Source organism: Somniosus microcephalus, unplaced genomic scaffold (assembly GCF_052327205.1).
Source record: "Somniosus microcephalus isolate GS21.2 unplaced genomic scaffold, FLI_Smic_1.0 scaffold255, whole genome shotgun sequence".
Classification (NCBI taxonomy): domain Eukaryota; kingdom Metazoa; phylum Chordata; class Chondrichthyes; order Squaliformes; family Somniosidae; genus Somniosus; species Somniosus microcephalus.
The window spans coordinates 170197-182004 of NW_028225442.1; positions in this window are offsets into that span (position 1 = coordinate 170197).

Below are 11808 nucleotides of genomic sequence, written 5' to 3' on the forward strand. Positions count from 1 at the left end.
CTGCCGGGAGGACTTCCTGCCAGCGAGAGGTTGGGAGGCCCTTAGACTTTAGGGCTAAGAGGACGGCCTTCCAACTGTCGCATTTTCTCTTTCCACCTGGCCGTTCCCCCGGGGGTTGTAGCTGGTGGTCCTGCTCGTAGCAATACCTCTCGCGAGCAGGAACTGGCGAAGTTCCTCGCTCATGAAGGATGCGCCCCGGTCGCTATGTATATACTTCGGGAACCCGAACAAGGCGAAGAGGTCGTTCAGGCATTTGATGACCGTGGTACTGGTCATGTCTGGGCAGTGGATGGCAAAGGGGAAACGGGAGTACTCGTCAACAATGTTGAGGAAGTACACATTACGGTCAGAGGACGGGAGGGGCCCCTTAAAATCGATGCTCAAGCGTTCGAAGGGGCGGGTGGCCTTGATCAGGCTTGCTTTGTCCGGCCTAAAGAAATGCGGTTTGCATTCGGCACAGGTTTGGCAGTTCCTGGTCATGGTCCTGACCTCCTCGATGGAGTAGGGCAGGTTGCGGGCCTTAATGAAGTGGTAAAGTCTGGTGACCCTGGGGTGGCAGAGGTCGTTGTGGAGGGTCCGCAGTCTATCAACTTGCGTGTTGGCGCATGTACTTCGCGACAGAGCATCTGGGGGTTCGTTCAGTTTACCAGGCCGGTACAAGATATCATAATCGTAGGTGGAGAGCTCAATTCTCCACCTCAAGATCTTGTCGTTCTTGATTTTGCCCTTCAGCTTGTTATTAAACATAAAAGCAACCGAACGCTGGTCGGTGAGGAGGGTAAATCGTTTGCCTGCCAGGTAATGCCTCCAGCGTCGTACCGCCTCCACAATCGCCTGGGCCTCCTTCTCGACAGAAGAGTGTTGGATCTCAGGGCCCTGGCGGGTCCTTGAGAAGAAGGCCACAGGTCTCCCCGCCTGGTTAAGGGTTGCAGCTAGGGCGAAGTCGGATGCATCGCTTTCCACTTGGAAAGGGATGGACTCATCCACTGCGTGCATTGTGGCCTTCGCAATGTCTCCTTTTATGAGGGAGAAGGCTGCGCCTGCTTCTGCTATCAGGGGGAAGGAGGTGGACTTCATGAGGGGTCTGGCTTTGTCCGCATAATTGGGCACCCATTGGGCATAGTAAGCGAAGAGCCCCAGGGTTCTCTTCAGCGCCTTTGGACAGTGGGGGAGGGGAAGCTCCATGAGGGGGCGCATTCTTTCGGGGTCGGGGCCGATGACTCCGTTCTCTACTACGCAGCCGAGGATGGCAAGGCGCGAGGTGTTAAACACACATTTCTCCTTATTGTAAGTGAGGTTCAGCCGTTGGGCCGTACGGAGGAATTTCTCCAGATTAACATCATGGTCCTGCTGGCCGTGGCCGCAGATGGTGACGTTATCTAGATAAGGGAACGTGGCCTGCAGCGCGTTCTGGTCGACCATCCGGTCCATCTCCCTTTGGAAGACCGAAACCCCGTTGGTGACGCCGAAGGGAACCCTAAGGAAGTGGTAGAGGCGGCCATTCGCCTCGAAGGCGGTATACTGGCGGTCCTCAGGGCGGATAGGGAGTTGGTGATAGGCCGACTTGAGGTCGATGGTGGAGAATACCCGGTACTGTGCAATCTGGTTGACCATATCAGATATGCGGGGGAGGGGGTATGCATCCAGCTGGGTGTACCAGTTTATGGTTTGGCTGTAGTCGATGACCAGGCGGTGTTTATCGCCAGTCTTAACGACTACGACCTGAGCACGCCAGGGGCTGGTGCTCCCCTCGATGATGCCCTCCTTCAGGAGTCGCTGCACCTCAGAGCTAATAAAAGCTCTGTCCCCGGCGCTGTACCGCCTGCTCTTGGTAGCAACGGGTTTACAGTCACGGGTGAGGTTAGCGAACAAGGAGGGGGGCGGGACTTTGAGGGTGGAGAGGCCGCAGGTGGTACGCGGCGGGCGGTTTAAATTTTGCTGGTTGCAGACTGTGAGTGGGGGGAGGGGTCCACCGTAAGCCAAAGTGACACTTTGAAGGTGGCATTGGAAATCCAGCCCTAGTAGGACGGCAGCGCAGAGCTGGGGCAGGACGAGAAGTTTAAAGTTTTTATATTCCGTGCCCCCAACCGACAGGGTCACCACACAGTAGCCGCTGATGTCTGTTGAATGGGACTTCGCCGCCATCGAGATCCGATGGCGCGTTGGCCGGACAGTGAGGGAGTAGCAGCTCACCGTGTCTGGGTGAATAAAACTCTCCGTGCTTCCGCTGTCGAACAGGCAGGTCGTGGCGTGGCCGTTTACTTCGATGTCCATCATGGACTTGGACAGATGATGCGGGAGAGCTTGGTCAAGCGTGACGGAGGCCAGTGTATGGCTGAGTGAGCTGCTGTAGTCTGCAGGTGAGGCGGTGGTCGGGTCTGGAGACAAAACGGCGGCCGAGTGCGGCGAACAAAATGGCGGCGCCCATGACGCGGATCCCCACGAAGTTGGACAAAATGGCGGAGAAGATGGCCGCCCCCACAACTCACATGAGGCACTGCTGGCGTCTGTGGCCTTGATCAAAGATGGCCGCCCCACGACACATGTGGCCTTGATCAAAGATGGCCGCCCCCACAACTCACGAGGCACTGCTGGCGTCTGTGGCTTTCCCCCTGCAGGCGTTTATGAAGTGGCCTTTCTTTTTGCAGCCAGAGCAGGTCACGTTCCTTGCAGGGCAGCGCGCCCTTTGACGTCTCGCCTGGCCACAGAAGAAGCAGCTGGCGGCCCGATCGCGGAGGTCCGCTGCCGCAACAGGTCCCGGGGGTGGCGGTCCCGATCGATTCCGGGACACCGACGCCGTAGTAGGTCCCAGGGGCGGCGGTGCGAGGGGTATAGCGGCCGGAGTCGGGCCCGAGTCCCAGGGTCGCGCAGCACTGTACCTGGAGTACGCCTCGAGGTCCCGATGGGCCACTTCCAGGGAGCGAGCGAGGGCTGCAGCTGTTTTCAAGTCGAGGTCCTTTGATTCGAGCAGTCTTTGCCGTGAGTAGTTGGACCGAAGGCCTTTCACGAAGGCATCGCGGATATTTCCTTCAGTATGTTCTGCAGCCGTTACAGCTTTAAAGTCACAGTCCCTGCCGAGTGTTTGTAGCGCCCGTAAAAATTCATCTACAGACTCTCCTGGCTGTTGCGAGCGGGACCTTAGGAGATGTCTGGCATACATTGAATTTACTGGGCTCCGGTACTGCTCTTTTAGCAGGTTGAGGGCGTCCTCGTATGTAGCAAGGTCCCGGATGAGTGCAAATACTTTAGGGCTCACCTGGGCGGTCAGAACTCTTAGTTTGGATTCCGGAGGCACGCCGGAGGCTCCCAGGTAGGATTCGAAACAGCTAAGCCAGTGTTCGAAGTCGAGGGCTGAATTCGCTGCCTGTGGGTTTAGATCCAGGTACGGCGGTCGGAGGGCTCGCAGCCAGGTCGGCTGCTGGGGCTGTTGTAGCTGGCCGCTTGGCTGGGGCTGTTGTAGCTGACCATTTGGCTGGTCGGTTGGCTGCTCCGGTCCATACATTTCAAAATTTAGCCAATAAAATTGATATACCTATCAATTCAGTCCATGAAAAGCGACGAGTTAAGGTAGTAACTATAGGTTTTTATTGGCTAAATAACAGAGCCCACACTCGTGGGTGATCGGTTCCAACAAGGAAGAATACTAGCCAAGCGGTCACCTTTATACCTGGGCAAGCAGGTGGAGCCATGGGCGGAGTCAGCTGAGGTATGCCTAGGTATAACAGCGTGCGTGGCAAGAGGTAACCTTGTGTAGTGATAACAACAGTGTAACAATAGTGAACGGTTGGGAACGGTAACAGTGGTTTACCACAGTATGTTGGTGATTGTTTTATTGTTATTGGTGAGCGTGCTCTCTGGGAATCTGACCCCTGTTCCTTCTCCGTGAGGAATTCAAGCTCTGCTTTAAACTTGCGCCCTCCGTCAGATTGCACTTTTATCACAGCTGATGTGCAGGCTCCTGACGATGACGTGGGCAGCAAACCCTTCTTCACCCCGCCAGGGGCTAATAGCCATGGGACTTCTTCACCCCGCCCGGGGCCGGTAGCGGTGGAACTTCACCCCACCCGGGGCCGGTAGCGGTGGGGCTTCTTCACCCCGCCCGGGGCCGGTAGCGGTGGGGCTTCTTCACCCCGCCCGGGGCCGGTAGCGGTGGGGCTTCTTCACCCCGCCCGGAGCCGCTAGCGGTGGGACTTCTTCACGCTGCCCAGAGCCGGTAGCCATGGGACTTCTTCACCCCGCCCGGGGCCGGTAGCGGTGGGACTTCACCCCACCCGGGGCCGGTAGCGGTGGGGCTTCTTCACCCCGCCCGGGGCCGGTAGCGGTGGGGCTTCTTCACCCCGCCCGGGGCCGGTAGCAGTGGGGCTTCTTCACCCTGCCCGGGGCCGGTAGCGGTGGGACTTCTTCACCCCGCCCGGGGCCGGTAGCGGTGGGGCTTCTTCACCCCGCCCGGGGCCGGTAGCGGTGGGACTTCACCCCACCCGGGGCCGGTAGTGGTGGGGCTTCTTCACCCCGCCCGGGGCCGGTAGCGGTGGGGCTTCTTCACCCCGCCCGGGGCCGGTAGTGGTGGGACTGCACCCTGCCCGGGGCCGGTAGCGGTGCGGCTTCTTCACCCCGCCCGGGGCCGGTAGCGGTGGGGCTTCTTCACCCCGCCCGGGGCCGGTAGCGGTAGGAATTCTTCACCCTGCCCGGGGCCGGTAGCGGTGGGACTTCTTCATCCCGCCCAGGGCCGGTAGCAGTGGGGCTTCTTCACCCTGCCCGGGGCCGGTAGCGGTGGGACTTCTTCACCCCGCCCGGGGCCGGTAGCGGTGGGAATTCTTCACCCCGCCCGGGGCCGGTAGCGGTGGGACTTCTTCACCCCGCCCGGGGCCGGTAGCGGTGGGGCTTCTTCACCCCGCCCGGGGCCGGTAGCGGTGGGGCTTCTTCACCCCGCCCGGGGCCGGTAGCGGTGGGGCTCCTTCACCCCGCCCGGGGCCGGTAGCGGTGGGACTTCTTCACCCCGCCCGGGGCCGGTAGCGGTGGGGCTTCTTCACCCCGCCCCGAGCCGGTAGCGGTGGGGCTTCGTCACCCCGTCCGGGGCCGGTAGCGGTGGGGCTTCTTCACCCCGCCCGGGGCCGGTAGCGGTGGGGCTTCTTCACCCCGCCCGGGGCCGGTAGCGGTGGGGCTTCTTCACCCCGCCCGGGGCCGGTAGCGGTGGGACTTCTTCACCCCGCCCGGGGCCGGTAGCGGTGGGACTTCTTCACCCCGCCCGGGGCCGGTAGCGGTGGGGCTTCTTCACCCCGCCTGGGACCGGTAGCGGTGCGGCTCCTTCACCCCACCCGGGGCCGGTAGCGGTGGGACTTCTTCACCCCACCCGGGGCCGGTAGCGGTGGGGCTCCTTCACCCCACCCGGGGCCGGTAGCGGTGGGACTTGTTCACCCCACCCGGGGCCGGTAGCGGTGGGGCTTGTTCACCCCACCCGGGGCCGGTAGCGGTGGGACTTGTTCACCCCACCCGGGGCCGGTAGCGGTGGGACTTGTTCACCCCACCCGGGGCCGGTAGCGGTGGGACTTGTTCACCCCACCCGGGGCCGGTAGGGGTGGGGCTCCTTCACCCCACCCGGGGCCAGTAGCGGTGGGGCTCCTTCACCCCACCCGGGGCCGGTAGCGATGGGGCTTCTTCACCCCGCCCGGGGCCGGTAGCGTTGGGTCTTCTTCACCCCGCCCGGGGCCGGTAGCGGTGGGGCTTCTTCACCCCGCCCGGGGCCGGTAGCGGTGGGGCTCCTTCACCCCGCCCGGGGCCGGTAGCGGTGGGGCTTCTTCACCCCGCCCGGGGCCGGTAGCGGTGGGGCTCCTTCACCCCTGGCAAAGGAGGACCGAATCTGAGGGATGTCCTGCGGCCGCGATGGCGATTGGGAATTTCAGGGAAGCTCCTCTATGTCACAGATTACCTCTCTGGTCGGCGGTTTTTATGCGACACCGGGGCGCAGTGTAGCATCCTTCCTGCATCAGCACTGGATATACAGGCTGGGAGGCATGGCCTCTCCCTCGAAGCAGCTAATGGCGGGGCTATTCGTACCTTTGGCAAATGGCGGGTCCAGGTGTGCTTCGGCGGGCAACGGTTTCATTGGGAATTCATCACAGCCAAGGTCTCGCAAGCCATCCTCGGTGCGGATTTCTTATGTGCCAACAGCCTCTTGGTTGATGTAAGGAACTGACGGTTAATTAATGCGGCCACTTTCCACTCCATCCCTTGCTTCCGCAGTACCGCCATGTCGCGCACTGTCTCCTGCACATTGCCCTCTCCGGACGATTTCACTCGCCTGCTAGGCGAATTCCCGTACTTGACCAGGCCCACCTTCTCCTCGGCCACTAAACATGGTGTCGAACATCACATCACTATGACTGGCTTCCCGGTCTACGCACGGGCTTGGCGTCTGGAACCTGGCAAGCTCGCGGCTGTGAAGGCGGAGTTCACCACGATGGAGCGGCTAGGGATTATTCGCCAGTCGAATAGTCCCTGGTCTTCACCTCTCCACATTGTCCCAAAACCCAGCGGCGGATGGCGGCCATGCGGCGACTACCGATGCCTTAATGACGCCACTACTCCCGATCGGTACCCGATCCCTCATATTCAAGATTTCTCTGCCCACTTGGCGGGAAATTCTATATTCTCCAAGGTCGACCTCGTCCATGGCTACCACCAGGTCCCCGTACACCCGTAAGACGTCCAGAAAACTGCAGTCATTACCCCCTTTGGCCTGTTCAAGTTCCTACGGATGCCATTTGGGCTGAAGAATGCTGCACAGGCTTTCCAGCACCTGATGGACTCGGTACTGCGGGACCTTAAATTTATATTTGTCTACCTCGACGATATCCTTATCGCCAGCCCTAACAAAGAGGAGCACATCTGCCATTTACGCACCCTCTTTCGACGCCTCAGCCAACACGGCCTGACCATTAACCCAGCCAAGTGTCAGTTCGGCCTGCAGCAGATTGATTTCTTGGGCCACCGCATTACTTCGGAAGGTGCAATTCTGTTGCAGACGAAGGTAGAGGCAGTCACGGCGTTCCCACGGCCGCAGACCATCAAGGCCCTGCAGGAATTCCTCAGCATGGTAAATTTTTACCACCGCTTTGTACCTAAGGCAGCACGGCTAATGCAGCTCCTCTACGAGGCCCTCAAAGGCAAGTCTGGCAAGGATTCGGTAACCTGGACAGTCGAAATGCACAACGCCTTCGACAACACGAAAACCGCTTTGGCCAACGCGACCATGCTGGCGCACCCACTGCCAGGTGCCACCATCGCACTTACCACCGACGCTTCCGACTACGCCATTGGCGCTGTACAGGAACAGTGGGTCAATGGGACGTGGCAACCACTGGCGTTTTTCAGCCATCAACTACGGCGCAACGAACGAAAATACAGCACTTTCGACCGGGAGTTGCTGGCACTCATTCTGGCTATCCGCCATTTCCACTTCTTGTTAGAGGGACGTCCCTTTACTGCGTTTGTGGACCACAAACCACTAACCTTCGCCATGGCCAAGACCACCGAACTGTGGTCAGCTCGACAACAACGTCAGTTAACGTTCATATCAGAATTCACGACAGATATCCAACACATAGCTGGCAAGGACAACTTGGTAGCAGATTGCCTCTCTCGTGCGACCGTCCAAGCACTCCAGCTGGGCATCGACTATGCCCTCATGGCTGCCGACCAAGTATCCGATCCTGAAACACAGGCATACCGCACCGACATCTCCAGCCTCCAACCGGCTGATGTTGAATTCCATGCAGCAGGCACCACACTACTCTGTGACGTCTCCATGGGAGACCCTCGCCCAATCGTTCCGGTTGCCTGGCACGGCAAAGTTTTTGATGCCATACACGGGCTTTCGCATCCTGGAATGAAGGCCTCCCAAAAATTAATGTCTAAATTTGTCTGGAAATGTATGCATAAGGATATCCGCGACTGGGCTAACACCTGCATTGTCTGCCAAAAATCTACGGTACAGCCTCATGTCAAGGCTCCATTGGCCACTTTTACAGTACCAGAGCGTCGGTTTGACCATGTAAACGTGGATCTCGTTGGGCCGCTTCCACCATCACAGGTTCACACACCTCCTCACCATAGTAGACCGCACTGCTAGATGGCCAGAGGCGGTTCCTTTGTCATCTACCACTTCCGCTAATGTCGCCCGTTTGGGCATTCCGGCAGACATTTCTTCAGACTGCGGTCCACAGTTTTCTTCTGAGCTTTGGAACGCTGTGGCCCAGGGTCTCGGCACCAAGCTACACCGCACCATGGCCTACCATCCACAGGCAAACGGCTTGTGCGAGCATTTTCACAGGTCGCTAAAAGCATCGCTGAGGGCCAGCCGCCAAGGCGCCGGATGGGTAGATAAGCTTCCGTGGGTCATGTTGGGTCTTCGCACGGCACCCAAAGAAGATCTTCAATCGTCTTCTGCTGAGCTCATGTACGGTCAGCCATTCCGCGTACCAGGAGACTTCCTTCCGATTCCAACAGCGCCATGGTCTGCATCCGACCAACTCAGCAGCCACTGCGAAACAACCAAGTCTTTTGCGCCAATCCCAACGTCGCATCATGGCCTCCCAACCTCGCACGTCCCAGCAGAGCTAAAGAATGCCGAATTTGTGTTCATCCGACATGACACCCATCGGGATCCGCTCAAGGCCCCTTACACAGGCCCTTTTCATTTGTACTGGAGGCAGGTGACAGAAGTTTCTCCGTTGACATCGGTGGTAAACCCGACCACGTTTCCATTGACCGTCTCAAGCCGGCACACCCGGACCTCGGCCGTCCTGTCGAGACCGCACAGCCGCCACGACGTGGTCGACCGCCTGCTGCAGCCGTGCCAAACCAAATGCTTCCACCCGCCAGCCCGCCCACCGTCCAACAGCTTCCACTCCAGGAATATAGAAGTCGCTCCGACAGGCTTGTCAGACCTCCTAGTCGATTGACTTTTTCTGTTAAAGATAATTCTGGGGGGGTGCATGTGGCAGAGCCACTAAGGGACTTTGATCAACTGTACATAATTCCCTTTAACAATTTGTTAGCTACAGGCTGAATCTGTATCTTTGTTTATATTGTTGCATGTACATAGCGCGGTCCCTTTAAGAGCGAGACCAAATGCGATGACGTCATCACGTTGATCACGTGATCCTCCGGCGGGAAAACGTGACCTGGGAAGCCGCCCCAGTCAGTCCTCGTGGAGCCATCGAACTGTACAGACCTGTAACCTTGATGCGCCATCAATTACTCAAAAGACTGAAGTTGAGCGAGTAACAATCAGGCTTTTATTAACTAAAGAATGAAGGTCTTGTCTCGAGTGGTCGACCCGTCCAGAATACTAAGGGACTGGGAGGTAGTCACTTATATACCTGGAATAGTGGGAGGAGTCAGCCGAGGCATGTCCAGACCTGTACCTAGTGGAATACACATACAGACACAGACAGGTATGACAGTGGTTTACCACATTCACCCCTTGTTTAAAAATGAGTCCGGCGGGGTGAAGTGTATTTAAAAGTTCGTGTATTGGAGTCTCTCCGGAGGTCTTGTCTGCCGCTGTGATCGACGTGGCGACGGCAGGGGTGGTGGAGCTTCCGGCGTCGCGTCCCGTGTAGGCTGGGGCCCTGGAGTGTAGTCCTCATGGGTGACGGTCCAAGGCGAGCCGGCTGCTGGGGTTGGATATCGGGGCGTGGGGGGGGGTGGTAATGGGTAGTGGGTTACAGCGGTCCCCGAGGGTGCGAGGTCTCGTATGGAGACTGTCCTCCCGCCCGTCCGGGTACGCAATGTAAGCGTACTGGGGGTTGGCGTGGAGGAGGTCGACCCTCTCGACCAGGGGGTCCGTTTTATTGGCCCTCACGTGTCTTCTCAGTAGTACCGGCCCTGGGGACGTCAGCCATGGCGGTAACGATGTCCCCGATGTGGACTTCCTTGGGAAGACAAACATTTTCTCGTGAGGGGTGGCATTGGTGGCAGTGCAGAGCAGTGACCGAATCGAGTGGAGCGCATCGGGGAGCACCTCCTGCCAGCGGGAGGTCGGAAGGCCCCTAGACTTTAAGGCTAGTAGGGCGGCCTTCCAAACTGTTGCATTCTCTCTTTCCACCTGTCCGTTCCCCCGGGGGTTGTAACTGGTGGTCCTGCTTGTGGCTATACCCCTAGCGAGCAGGTACTGGCGGAGTTCGTCGCTCATAAACGACGAGCCCCGGTCGCTATGGATATAGCTGGGGAAACCGAACAGGGTGAAGAGGCTGTTCAGAGATTTAATGACCGTGGCACTGGTCATGTCCGAGCAGGGGATAGCGAACGGGAAACGGGAGTACTCATCAATGATGTTGAGGAAGTACACATTGCGGTCGGAGGAGGGGAGAGGCCCTTTAAAATCGACGCTCAGGCGTTCGAAAGGGCGAGTGGCTTTTATCAGGTGGGCTCTGTCTGGTCTATAAAAGTGCGGTTTGCACTCAGCGCAGACTTGGCAGTTCTTGGTCATGGTCCTGACCTCCTCAATGGAGTAAGGCAGGTTGCGGGCCTTGATGAAGTGGAAGAACCTGGTGACCCCCGGGTGGCAGAGGTCATTGTGGAGGGCCCTCAGCCTATCGATCTGCGCGCTGGCGCAGGTGCCACGCGATAGGGCATCTGGGGGTTCATTGAGCTTCCCAGGCCGGTACAAGATCTCGTAATTGTAGGTGGAAAGTTCGATTCTCCACCTCAAGATCTTGTCATTTTTGATTTTGCCCCTCTGCTTGTTGTTGAACATAAAAGCAACTGAACGCTGGTCAGTGAGCAGGGTAAATCGTTTTCCGGCCAGGTAGTGCCTCCAATGACGCACAGCCTCCACGATAGCCTGGGCCTCCTTCTCGACCGCGGAGTGTCTGGTCTCCGGGCCCTGGAGGGTTCATGAGAAGAATGCCACAGGTCTCCCCGCCTGATTAAGGGTGGCGGCCAGAGCGAAGTCGGACGCATCGCTTTCCACCTGGAAGGGGATGGATTCGTCCACTGCGTGCATGGTGGCTTTGGCAATGTCTTCCTTGATACGGTGGAAGGCTAAGCGGGCCTCTGCCGTCACGGGAAAAGAGGTGGACTTGATCAGCGGATGGGCTTTGTCTGCATAGTAGGGGACCCACTGAGCGTAGTAGGAAAAAAACCCTAGGCACCTCTTCAGAGCTTTTAGGCAGTGGGGCAGTGGGAGTTCCATAAGGGGACGCATCCGGTCCGGGTCGGGACCGATGACCCCGTGTTCTACAACACAGCCAAGGATGGCGAGGCGGTCTGTGCGGAATATGCACTTCTCCTTGTTATATGTCAGGTTCAGGAGTTGGGCGGTGCGGAGGAATTTCTCAAGGTTTGCGTCATGGTCCTGCAAGTCATGGCCGCAGATGGTCACATTATCTAGGTAAGGGAAAGTGGCCTGCAGCTCGTTTTGATCGACCATCCGGTCCATCTCCCTTTGGAAGACGGAGACCCCGTTGGTAACGCCGAAGGGAACCCTAAGGAAGTGATAGAGGCGGCCGTTTGCCTCAAAAGCAGTATACTGGCGGTCTTCAGGGCTGATGGGGAGCTGGTGGTACGCTGATTTCAGGTCAATGGTCGAAAAGACGCGGTACTGCGCGATCTGGTTGACCATGTCAGCTATGCGGGGGAGTGGGTAGGCGTCCAGCAGGGTGTAGCGGTTTATTGTTTGGCTGTAGTCGATGACCAGGCGTTGTTTCTCGCCGGTCTTAACGACCACAACCTGGGCTCGCCAGGGGCTGGAGCTGCCCTCAATAATCCCCTCCTTCAGGAGCCGTTCCACTTCGGTTTTGATGA